Source organism: Nomascus leucogenys, chromosome X, assembly GCF_006542625.1.
Source record: "Nomascus leucogenys isolate Asia chromosome X, Asia_NLE_v1, whole genome shotgun sequence".
NCBI classification, from domain to species: Eukaryota; Metazoa; Chordata; class Mammalia; order Primates; family Hylobatidae; genus Nomascus; species Nomascus leucogenys.
Genome location: NC_044406.1, coordinates 8,406,771 through 8,417,719, shown reverse-complemented (window position 1 = coordinate 8,417,719; position 10,949 = coordinate 8,406,771).

Sequence of the window (10,949 nt, the reverse complement as noted above, 5' to 3'; positions counted from 1 at the left end):
CTGCCGAGTTCTTCAGCACCGGCTTCTTGGTCCAGGCAGCTGGGATTTCTCATCAACACGGTAGCCATGGTTTCCAGTCGAGGCCCTCCCTCAATGTTCTGTTCCCACGTTCCACCAGTCACCCTGCTCATCCAGGTGTCAGTCCTAGGTCCTGAGGTCACTGCAGCCACCACCCTTTAGTTGCTTCATTTGCTTCATCATGTAGCCTCTTTTGCTCTGTCAGCCTTTGGAGGGTAGGTATGTTTGCTAATACACTTGCAGGGTCCACTCCAACATCTGTATGGGCTCCCCATTTCTCTTTCCCCACCAGCCCTAGAACTGGTGTCTAACTCATATCACCTGCAGGTAATGCTTTTTTTTTTTTAAGATTGAGTTTCACTCTTGTCGCCCAGCCTGGAGTGCAATGGCGTGATCTCGGCTCACCGCAACCTCCGCCTCCTGGGTCCAAGCGATTCTCCTGCCTCAGCCTCCTGAGTAGCTGGAATTACAGGCAACTGCCACCACGCCCAGCTAATTTTTTTTGTATTTTTAGTAGAGATGGGGTTTCACTATGTTGGCCAGGCTGGTCTCGAACTCCTGACCTCGTGATCCGCCCACCTCGGCCTCCCAAAGTGCTGGAATTATAGGCACGAGCCACTGTGCCTGGCCGACATTTTTTTTTAAGCAGTGGTAATATATAAGTACAGGTGTTAGCAGAAGTGGCACCCACCTGGATGAGATTGAGTTGTGAAGGCCACTGACAACCCATGTATTAGGAAAGACACCATTAATTTTAATTTTATTTTTTTGAGACAAGGTCTCACTCTCACCCAGGCTGGAGTATAGTGGCAAAACTACAACTCACTGCAGCCTCAGTCAACCTCCTGGGCTCAAGAGATCCTCCCTCCTCAGCCTCTCAAGTAGCTGGGACCACAGGCACGCACTACCACGCCTGGTTAATTTTTGTATTTTTTGTAGAGATGGAGTCTCGCTTTGTTGTCCAGGCTGGTCTTCAACTCCTGGACTCGGGTGATCTGCCTGTCTCACCCTCCCAAAATGTTGGGATTACAGGCGTGAGCCACCGCGCCAGCTGGGAAAGATACTGTTAGTTCATGGGAAATAACCTTTTTCTAGCTAAGTCTTGAATTACAAGCTTGTTGGAACAGTTTAGGTAGGTAAGACAAGTGGAAGATGTGGAGTGATTCCTGGTGTGTGAAACTGACCTGCTAAGACTGGGGACAGCTTCAAATGGAACCTGTGTAAGAAATGAGGCTGCCAAAAGGCAAACGATGCCGGCTACCCAGTATGTAGGACTAAACGTTACACGGAAGTCAAAATCCCACTGGACTCCTTTGCTTACAGGGTTTCCATAAGAAGGAATTTATTCTGAGCAAATGAGCAGAGATGTGTGCAAAGATCTAAGTGCAAAGCACACCCAATGAACTCTGTAACTGAGGTTACAACTGGGACGAAAAGGCAAAATCCTAAAACAACACTTAGAGAACCGTTCAGGAAACCATTTTATATCCTTATAATGGGATATCACACCAAAATTCAATACTATGTTGAAGAATAATTAAGGAAAACGTTCCCAATACTGCTAAGTAAAAAGCAGATTTCAAAAATATTATTATATAATCCTGTTTCCTTAAAAAAAGCAAAAGGAAAAAGGAGACAGGGAGGAAGGGAAAGAGGGAGAGAAGGACAGAGGGAAGGAGAGAGGGAGGGGAGGAATGGGGGGAGGAAGGAAGGAAGGAAGGAAGGAAGGAAGGAAGGAAGGAAGGAAGGAGGGAAGGAGGGGAGGGGCGGGAAGGAAGGAAGGGGGTACGTGGCTATGTTGCCTTCCATGGCAAAACAGGCTTTGCGGCTATGATGGAATCGAGGCTCCTGCTGTGGGGAGATGATCCCGGCTTATCCAGGTGGGCTAGTGTCATCACAAGGGTTCTTGTGTGAGGGAGGCAAGAGGGTCAGGGAGGGAAATGAGATGATAGAAGAAGAGTCAGGGAGAGACTGGAAGACGCTAGACTGCTGGCTTTGCGGATGCAGGAAGGGGCCGTGAGACAAGGAATGGGGCGGCCTCCAGAAACTAGACAGGCAAGAAACCAATTCTCCCTGGAGCTTCCAGAAAGGAACACAGCCCTGCTCACACCTTGACTTTAGCTTGGCGTGATAGATTACAGACTTCTGACCTTCACAACTGTAATGCGTAAATGTGGCATTTTAAACCACTAAGTTTGTGGCGATTTGTTACAGCACCAATAGGACACTAACACACTGCCTATGTCTGGCTGGAGAATTTTTTTTTTTGAGACAGAGTTTTGCTCTTGTCGCCCAGGCTGGAGTGCAGTGGTGCAATCTCGGCTCACTGCAACCTCCACCTCCCGGGTTCAAGCGATTCTCCTGCCTCAGCCTCCTGAGTAGCTGGGATTACAGGCGCCCACCACCAGGCCCAGCTAATTTTTTTGTATGTTTAGTAGAGACGGGGTTTCACCATGTTGGCCAGGCTGGTCTCGGACTCCTGACTGGCTGGGGAATTCTATGTGATCTCTTTTGTTCTTCAGTGTCCTACAATGTGACAAGTTTATGTGCTTTTCTGCACTATTGGTTATCTCTTAAAAAAAAAAAAAAAAAAAAAGCAATGCACACATGCATTTACCTGCACCCTCTCCTCAAAGCCCACTAAAATGACAGAAACAGCTTAAAAGAGGCATTAACCCTCAGAGAACACAGCAGATGATTTACCAAAAAGATCCTGGTAGCAGGAAAGGTGATAGACAAATGCCAACAGGCTGGGTAGACCAGAAGGCTGAGATGCAGACCTGCCGGGAGCAAGACTCTTTGTGACACCAGGTGCCTCTGCAGGGAGGGGGGTGTCAGTGGGGGAAGTACAGGGGGACTGTCAGTAGGAATAGTGCCTGAGAATCTATATCCGATGCCCCCAATTACCCCCTTCACCGCCACCCCCCATAATCACCAGAGCACCAGTCCCCTCCTGTGGCAGAAGGCAGGAGGGCCAATCTGAGCTTGGAGGGAGGTAGCTGTACAGTCTTGCTCCCACGGGGCTCCAAGTGTTTGATGAACTCCAAGTGTTGTCACATAACAGATTTGCATGTGGAGAGCAGAAATAGCCACTTCCTCCTTTTTTTTCTTTTTTTCTTTTTTTTTAACAGTATTTGGAGAATTTATTTTTCTTCTTTGAGACAGGGTCTACTCTGTCACCCAGGTTGGAGTGCAGTAGTGTGATCATAGCTCATTGCAGCCTCCAATTCCTGGGCTCAAGTGACCCTCCTGCCTCAGTCTCCCCAGTAGCTGGGAACACTGGTACATTTCACTACACCCAGCTAATTTTTTTTTTTTTTTTTTTTTTTTGTAGAGATGGGGTCTCCCTAGGTCTTCCAGGCTGGTCTTGAACTCCTGGGCTGAAGCAATCCTGTCACCTCGGCCTCCCAAAGTGCTGGGATTCCAGGCGTGTGTCCCCACGCCCAGGCAGGTCTGCTATTTTAATATTTGTTTTGTTTCTTCTGGTTGTTGTTGCTGTTGTTGTTGCGGCTTCCCTTCTACTGCCCTCTTTTGGTCTGAGCAAGGTCAAAAGTTATCTATTGAGTTGTCTGAATCTCTTTGTACAGTTTTTCAGTGGTTGTTCTAGGGATGACAATACACAGGCATTTCATAGCCTATTTTGAAAAAACTATTTATTTATTTATTTATGACAGGGTATGGTTCTGCTGCTCAGGCTGGAGTGCAGTGGCACAATCTCAGCTCACTGCAACCTCTGCCTCCTGTGCTCAAGCAATCCTCCTGCCTCAGCCTCCCAAGTAGCTGGGACTACAGGTGCAGGTCACCACGCCTGGCTGATTTTCTTGTATTTTTAGTGGAGATGGGGTTTCGCCATGCTGCCAGGATGGTTTCGAACTCCTGGACTGAAGCGATCCTCCTGCCTCGGCCTCCCAAAGTGCTGGGATCACAGGCGTGAGCAGCTGTGCCCGGCCCATAGCCTATTCAGAATTAATATTTCATTACTTCCAGAGGAATGTAGCAAACTTACCACTAGGTGTGTCCTTTTCCTTGCAACCTTTAGGTTATAGCTGTCATATACGTTAAGATCTACATCTCTCCCTTCTAATTTATAAATACCATTTTGGTTTCTTTTTCAATCAAACTTAGAAAAACATTGAAGAAGCCAGGTGCGGTGGCTCACGCCTGTAACCCCAGCACTTTGGGAGGCCGAGGTGGGCAGATCACCTGAGGTCAGGAGTTCGAGACCAACCTGACCAACATGGTGACGCCCCATCTCTACTAAAAACACAAAATTAGCCGGGCCTGGTGGCACATGCCTGTAATCCCAGCTAATTGGGAGGCTGAGGCAGGAGAATCACTTGAACCTGAGAGGCGGAGGTTGGAGTGAGCCAAGATTGCGCCATTGTACTCTAGCCTGGGCAACAAGAGCAAAACTCCTTCTCAAAAAAAAAAAAAAAAAAAAAAAAAAATTGAAGAAACATGCTTTTCTTATATATGCTAAAAAGTTGACAACTGTTATGGACTGAATGTTTGCCCCCCTTATCCCCTAACTAGATGTTGAAATCCTAACCCCAGTGTGCTGGCATTAGGAGGTGGGATCTTTGGGAGGTAATCAGGTCATGGGGGCAGAACTCCCCATGAATGGGATTAGTGCCCTTATAAGAAGAGGCCTGAGAGCTACTTTGCTCTCTTTCCACCATGTGAGGATACAACCAGGCCAGCAACCTGGTTCTCACCAGAACCTGACCACAGGGGCACCCTGATCTTGGATTTCCAGCCTCCAGAACTGTGAGAAATCAATTTCTGTGTTGTTTATGATTCACTCAGTCTATGGTACTTTGTTATAGAGGCCTGAATGGATTAAGACAACATGTAATATTTGCTAGTAGTTTGAGTCCTTTGAATCAATTGAAGAAGTCTCATGCCAGTAATAGTTTAAAAAGTACTCTAATTCCAAATATCTGTTCTACAGGGGATAGCTTAGTTTAAGACTGAAAATTCTGCACAGGCAGAATAATGTAAACAAAATGTTCACGCTCAGGGTTTTTCGCATTTGAAACTCTCCCTGCATGCTGTATTCTTTTTTTTCTTCTTCCTTTGATTAGAATAGGCCACAAAAAATAAATAAATAGGGCCGGGCGCGGTGGCTCACACCTGTAATCCCAGCACTTTGGGAGGCCGAGGTGGGCAGATCACAAGGTCAGGAGATGGAGACCATCCTGGCTAACATGGTGAAACCCCATCTCTACTAAAAATACAAAAATTAGCTGGGCGTGGTGGTGCGTGCCTGTAGTCTCAGCTACTCAGGAGGCTGAGGCAGGAGAATCACTTGAACCTGGGAGGCAGAGGTTGCAGTGAGCCAAGATCGCGCCATTGCACTCCAGTCTGGGTGACAGAGCAAGGCTCCACCTCAAAAATAATAATAATAATGATAATAACAATAATGATTAAATTAAAAAAATAAAAAACAAACAAAAAAAGGGTCACACATCTCCCCGGTTTTGTTCATGGGCCAGTATTTATATATGATTGGATATGAACAAGGATGTCAGTCTTCTGGTAGAATGTTTAGCTGTTTAAGTGTATGCAGTTGAGTAATCAAGTGTCACTGGTATAAAAATAAATTCCTCTCTGAAGAAAAAGTTTAAAGTTTAGAACTTAGGAAATGCCATAGAAAACAAAGAATTTTTAGAAACATTTTTTCCTACATATTCTTGAGCTCTTTTTAAATGCCTACATAATGAGCTGTAATAGAGCAAGTGTCTAAAAATCCCTTCACAGGACGTGTTTGCTCTAAATCAACTCGCCATTCAGATAGAACAGCTGGATGTACTTGTGTCAAGTCAGTGGAGAAACACTCCAGGCTTACGATGCAGTCTCTACCACCAGGCTGGGGATCTCAATGTGCACATCTTAAGCTCTGGATCCTTTCGACACCCAGCTCTCATTCGCTTAACTTTCCTTTTCAAAAGCAAAATTAATATGTAGGCTGGGCAGGGTGGCTCACACCTGTAATCCCAGTACTTTGGGAGGGTCGTTTGAACTCAGGAGTTCGAAACCAGTCTGGACAACATAATGAAACTCCTTCTCTACTAAAAAATAGAAAAATTAGCCAGGTGAGGGGGCACATGCCTGTAGTCACAGCTACTTGGGAGGCAGAGATGGGAGGACTGCCTGAACCCAGAGAGATCGAGGCTGCAGTGACCTGTGACTGTGCCACTGCACTCCAGCCTGGGCAACAGAGTGAGGTCCTGTCTCCAAAAAAAAAAAAAAAAAAAAATACACACGCACACACACACGCACACACACACACACACACACACACACACAGATATGTAGGTAAAATCCTACGAAAAGAAAGAACACAGGGAGAAGGCAAAATTATCATGTAGGTAAAAAACTCTTGAACGGGGCAGTTTTGTGGTTTGTAATATCCATCTTTGCTTTCCTAAATATAGAGCAATTGCTGCAAGGCTGGTCTCACTAAAAGAGCTTTATAAAATTGATGGTATGAGGTTTAGTGACAGTAGGGCACGTTACAACTTATAAAATGCTTTTCACACATCTTTGACTGAAATGGATCACAAAAATAGCATAGCAAGACGCCAAGGGAACTCATCCATCCAGGGCGCCACAGATCTTTAGGGAGAGGTGGCTTTCAGCTCACCACATCAAGGATGCTGTTGCCCTTGGGGGCTTCTTCTGAGCCAGATGAGGCTCCTGGCATTCCAGTCACCTTTGCTGTCTCAGCACTCCCTTTCCTGCCTTCAGAGCAAAGATCCAACACTCAAAGAGCACCGGGGTTTGAGGATACCCTCAACAAACATTTGATGAAAAAACAAATGTATGCAGAGGCACCTGGGTATACGCTCTACACACAGAAAGATGATATCCAGATATGTCAAAGCAACTCAGCAAAGCAAGCAGCGATTATATTAACTTTGAACCCTGACATGAAACTTGGATGACACCACACGTCAAACAGTGTTTTAAGGGGCAAGAGTATGTACAGGGATTTGTAAAAAACTTCCTGTTTGCCTGATGCACATGTTTAAAAAATAAATGTTTTAACATCCCTTTGAAGTCCTTCATGCACACTGTATGATATGGTTTGGATTTGTGTCCCTACCCAAATCTCATGTTGAATTGTTATCTCCAATGTTGGAAGAGGGGCCTGGTAGGAGGTGACTGGATCATGGGGGTGGATTTCTCCCTTGCTGTTCTCATAATAGTGAATTCTCATGAGATATGGTTGTTTAAAAGTGTGTAGCACCTACCCCTTCTCTTTTCTTCCTCCTTCTCTGGCCATGTAAGACATGCCTGCTTCCCCTTTGCCTTCTGCCATGATTGTAAGTTTCCCGTGGCCTCCCCAGCCATGCTTCCTGTACAGCCTGTGGAACTGTGAGCCAATTAAACCTCTTTTCTTTATGGATTACCCAGTCTCAGGTAGTTTTTTATAGCAATGCAAGAACAAACAAATATACCATATTATAATTTTCTGGTAAACAGAGAAAGAATATTAATAACTATATTTGTATGAATACATCAACAAGAGAATAAGTGAACTATATGCCCAGGAAATGGCTTTTGCATCTTTTCTGTGAACACCTAAGAGCAGACAGATCATCTGGAAGGCTCTTAGGAAGGCTATGTTGGGTGAGATGCCTATTTTCTCCCAGTATTTGATTAAGAACATTTTCAAACAGCAAAGTTGAAAGGGTTTTACAGTAAACACCTGTATACTCACCACCAACTTTCTGCCATTAGTGTTTTACTCTGCCTATCACATATCAATACACCTATTCATCTCTCCCCACCCATTCACCCATCTTATTTTTTATGCATTTCAAAGCAAATTGCAGACATCAGTATATTCCTCCCTAAACACATCAGCCCGCATAGCATGAAGTGTTCAATATTTATTTTTTCCTTTTCTCATAAAATGCACAAATCTTAAGTGTATGATGGCTGGATTTTGACAAAAGCCAACACCTGTGTAACCCATGCCCTATCCATTTGCAGAACATGAACTTCACCCCAAGTAGCCTGTGCCCACCCCCACCTCTGCAGACAACTATGACTTTGATATTTTTCTACCACAGACAATTTGGCCAATTCTAGAACCTCACATAAACGACGTCCTGCAGCAGGCACTCTTCTTACCTCAGCCGTCTCCCACTTGGCACAGTGTTTCTTAGATGCATTCTTATATTTTGTGTGTTTCAGTAATTCATGCCTTTGTATTTCTGAGCAGTATTCTATTGTACATAGTAGACTATCATTATTTATTCTCCTACTGATGAACGTCGGAGCTGTTTCCACTTTTTGACTATTAGAAAACATTAGAACAAATCACAGAACCTGCTCTACTTTACAGCCCAAAGTTTAACAAGAGGTTAAACATATAAATTAAGATATGACCATCACAAGGCCAGGCGCGGTGGTTCACGCCTGTAATCCCAGCACTTTGGGAGGTCAAGGTGGGTGGATCACTTGAGGTCAGAAGTTCAAGACCAGCCTGGCCAACATGGTGAAACCCCATCTCTACTAAAAATACAAAAATTAGCTGAGCATAGTGGTGGGCACCTGTAATCCCAGCTACTTCGGAGACTGAGGCACGAGAATCGCTTGAACCTGGGAGGTGAAGGTTGCAGTGAGCTGAGATCACGCCACCGCACTCCAGCCTAGGCGATAGAGTGAGACTCCATCTCAAAAAAAAAAAAAAAAAAAAATCTGACAATCATAGACAGAAAGGGAGTTTAAACAAACACAAGAAAACACATATAAACCCAACCCTGGGCTGAGTGCAGTAACTTATACCTGTAATCCCAGCACTTTGGGAGGCCAAGACAAGAGCATGGCTTGAGGCCAGGGGTTTGAGGCCAGCCTGGGGAACATAGCAAGATGCTGTCTCTGCAAAAAATAAAAAATTAGCCAGGTGTGGTAGAGAGTGTGCCTGTAGTCCCAGCTACTTGAGAGGCTGAGGTGGGAGGATCACTTGAGCCCTGGAGTTGGAGGCTGCAGTGAGTCATGATCGCACCACAGCACTCCAGCCTGGGCGACAGACAGAGGAAGACTGCGTCTTTTTTTTCTAACTGTCTTCCCATAACCCTGACTGCCTAACCTTCAGGTCTCACAAATCTGCTCCCTAGCAGAAACATTTCTAATCCTACCAATTAAAAGAAATCAACCGTTATCTATCTCTCGGGTGGTTCTGGCGGGCGGATCTATTCTGACTGCAGGGACAGTGTTTCCTCCAGGTGCACAACAGGATGAGAGCCGTACTCACAGCTTAGGCAGCCGTGCTGCGAACCACGCATGGCGTCTAAACACACGAACATTTATCAACTCACTTGACCTCACGGCAGCCCATCTCCAATTACGAGAGAGGAAGCTGGGGCTCACAGAGGCTGGGTTACTTGCTGTGGCCACGCAACTAGGAAGTGACAGAGGTGGCTTTGCTCCAGGCACCTTGACTCCATGGTCCCAGACACTTTGGTGCCACTCCACATCAGTAGACACTAGGAGGTGGGCGAGACGGAGCCCATGGACAGCCCCAATTCTTCATCCCTCCCTGTGTCCACACTCTGCCATGTGAATTTATGGTTCCTCCACTAAAGAGGTGGAGCCTGTTCCACACCCTTTGATGCCGGGGTTGGCCAGGAGATGTGCTTTGCCAGAAGGTTAGCAGGTATGACAGGACAAAGCCAGGAGAAGCCCCTTTGTGACACGGTGTGTTGTCTTGTGCCCCTGCCATGAACACATCCAGCCACACGGCTGGTCCCGTGAGGAAGAGGAGAGGCACACAGCACAGAGCCCAGCCCAAATTAGCTCATCTACAAATTCATGAGCTCAGTCAATACTTTGTTGCACAGATTATTGCTGACATTTTATAGTTTGTTACACAGCATTACCGGGGCACCAGCTAACTAATGTGACCTGGTCCGTTTCCTTACTACAAACCGACTAGTGTAAATAAATTACACACATATAATCAATCCCACGGTTTACTCAGATGGCTTAAGAATCTGACATATGGTGAGGATATTCTTTTTTTTTACAAAAGCTGTAAGGTAGGTAAATCAAAGACACGCTCCATTCACTTGAAGAGACACTATTTATTCTGTTACAGTCAAGCAGGATGATCTGTTGATAGGTGAGTGCTAAGTGGCCAGCATGAAATCTACACACATTTGCTGCGGTGGACTGAAGGATACAAGCCACAGGCCACCATGGGCAGAGCCCTCCACAGCCACGCTACAAGAGCGCGAAGGAGCAGCTGCCACCCAAGAACACCAGGGCCAACCATTAGCACCAGATTGCTTTTCTATGACTAGAATATTTGGGTCCCCACTAACCAGACGTTTCAGAGGCAAACAGCAGAACGGACAGGACAGCTGACTCTATGTGCTTTGCTACAAGGATACTTGAGCACTATGTATTGCTATGTAGAAGAGAAAGTCCTAAAAAGACATCGAAAGGCTGAGTACAGACACACAAATTGGATTATTCACATTTTACACACATATCATCAAAATGACCACAATACTGTATTTGAGGGCAAAGAATAACAGGTAAAAGCTCTGTCAAACAAAATATTCTGAAATTCCTTGGGTCGTCTCCCTGAGGGAGAAAGATGGGGGTAAGTACACAGCCAGCTTCACCTTTTCAGACTGACCAACATTCACAGCAAGTGACTACCAGCTGGAGAGGAGGAGGAAGCTTCGCTGGCAGAACAGGGATTTTTCAAGTTAGCTAGAGCTTAATTTAACAGGAACACACACTTTTGGAAAGACATTTATCCTTTCGGCATTGGTAGGCTGCCAAAAAGGCGGTTTATTGCCTGCATCGTTGAGCTTGCCAGTTTGGACTTGGCTCTATAGAGAATGCATTACCGTCAACACGGCCCTTCTGGCTCAGGAAGTGTAGATTCTAGTCTTTTAAGACATCTG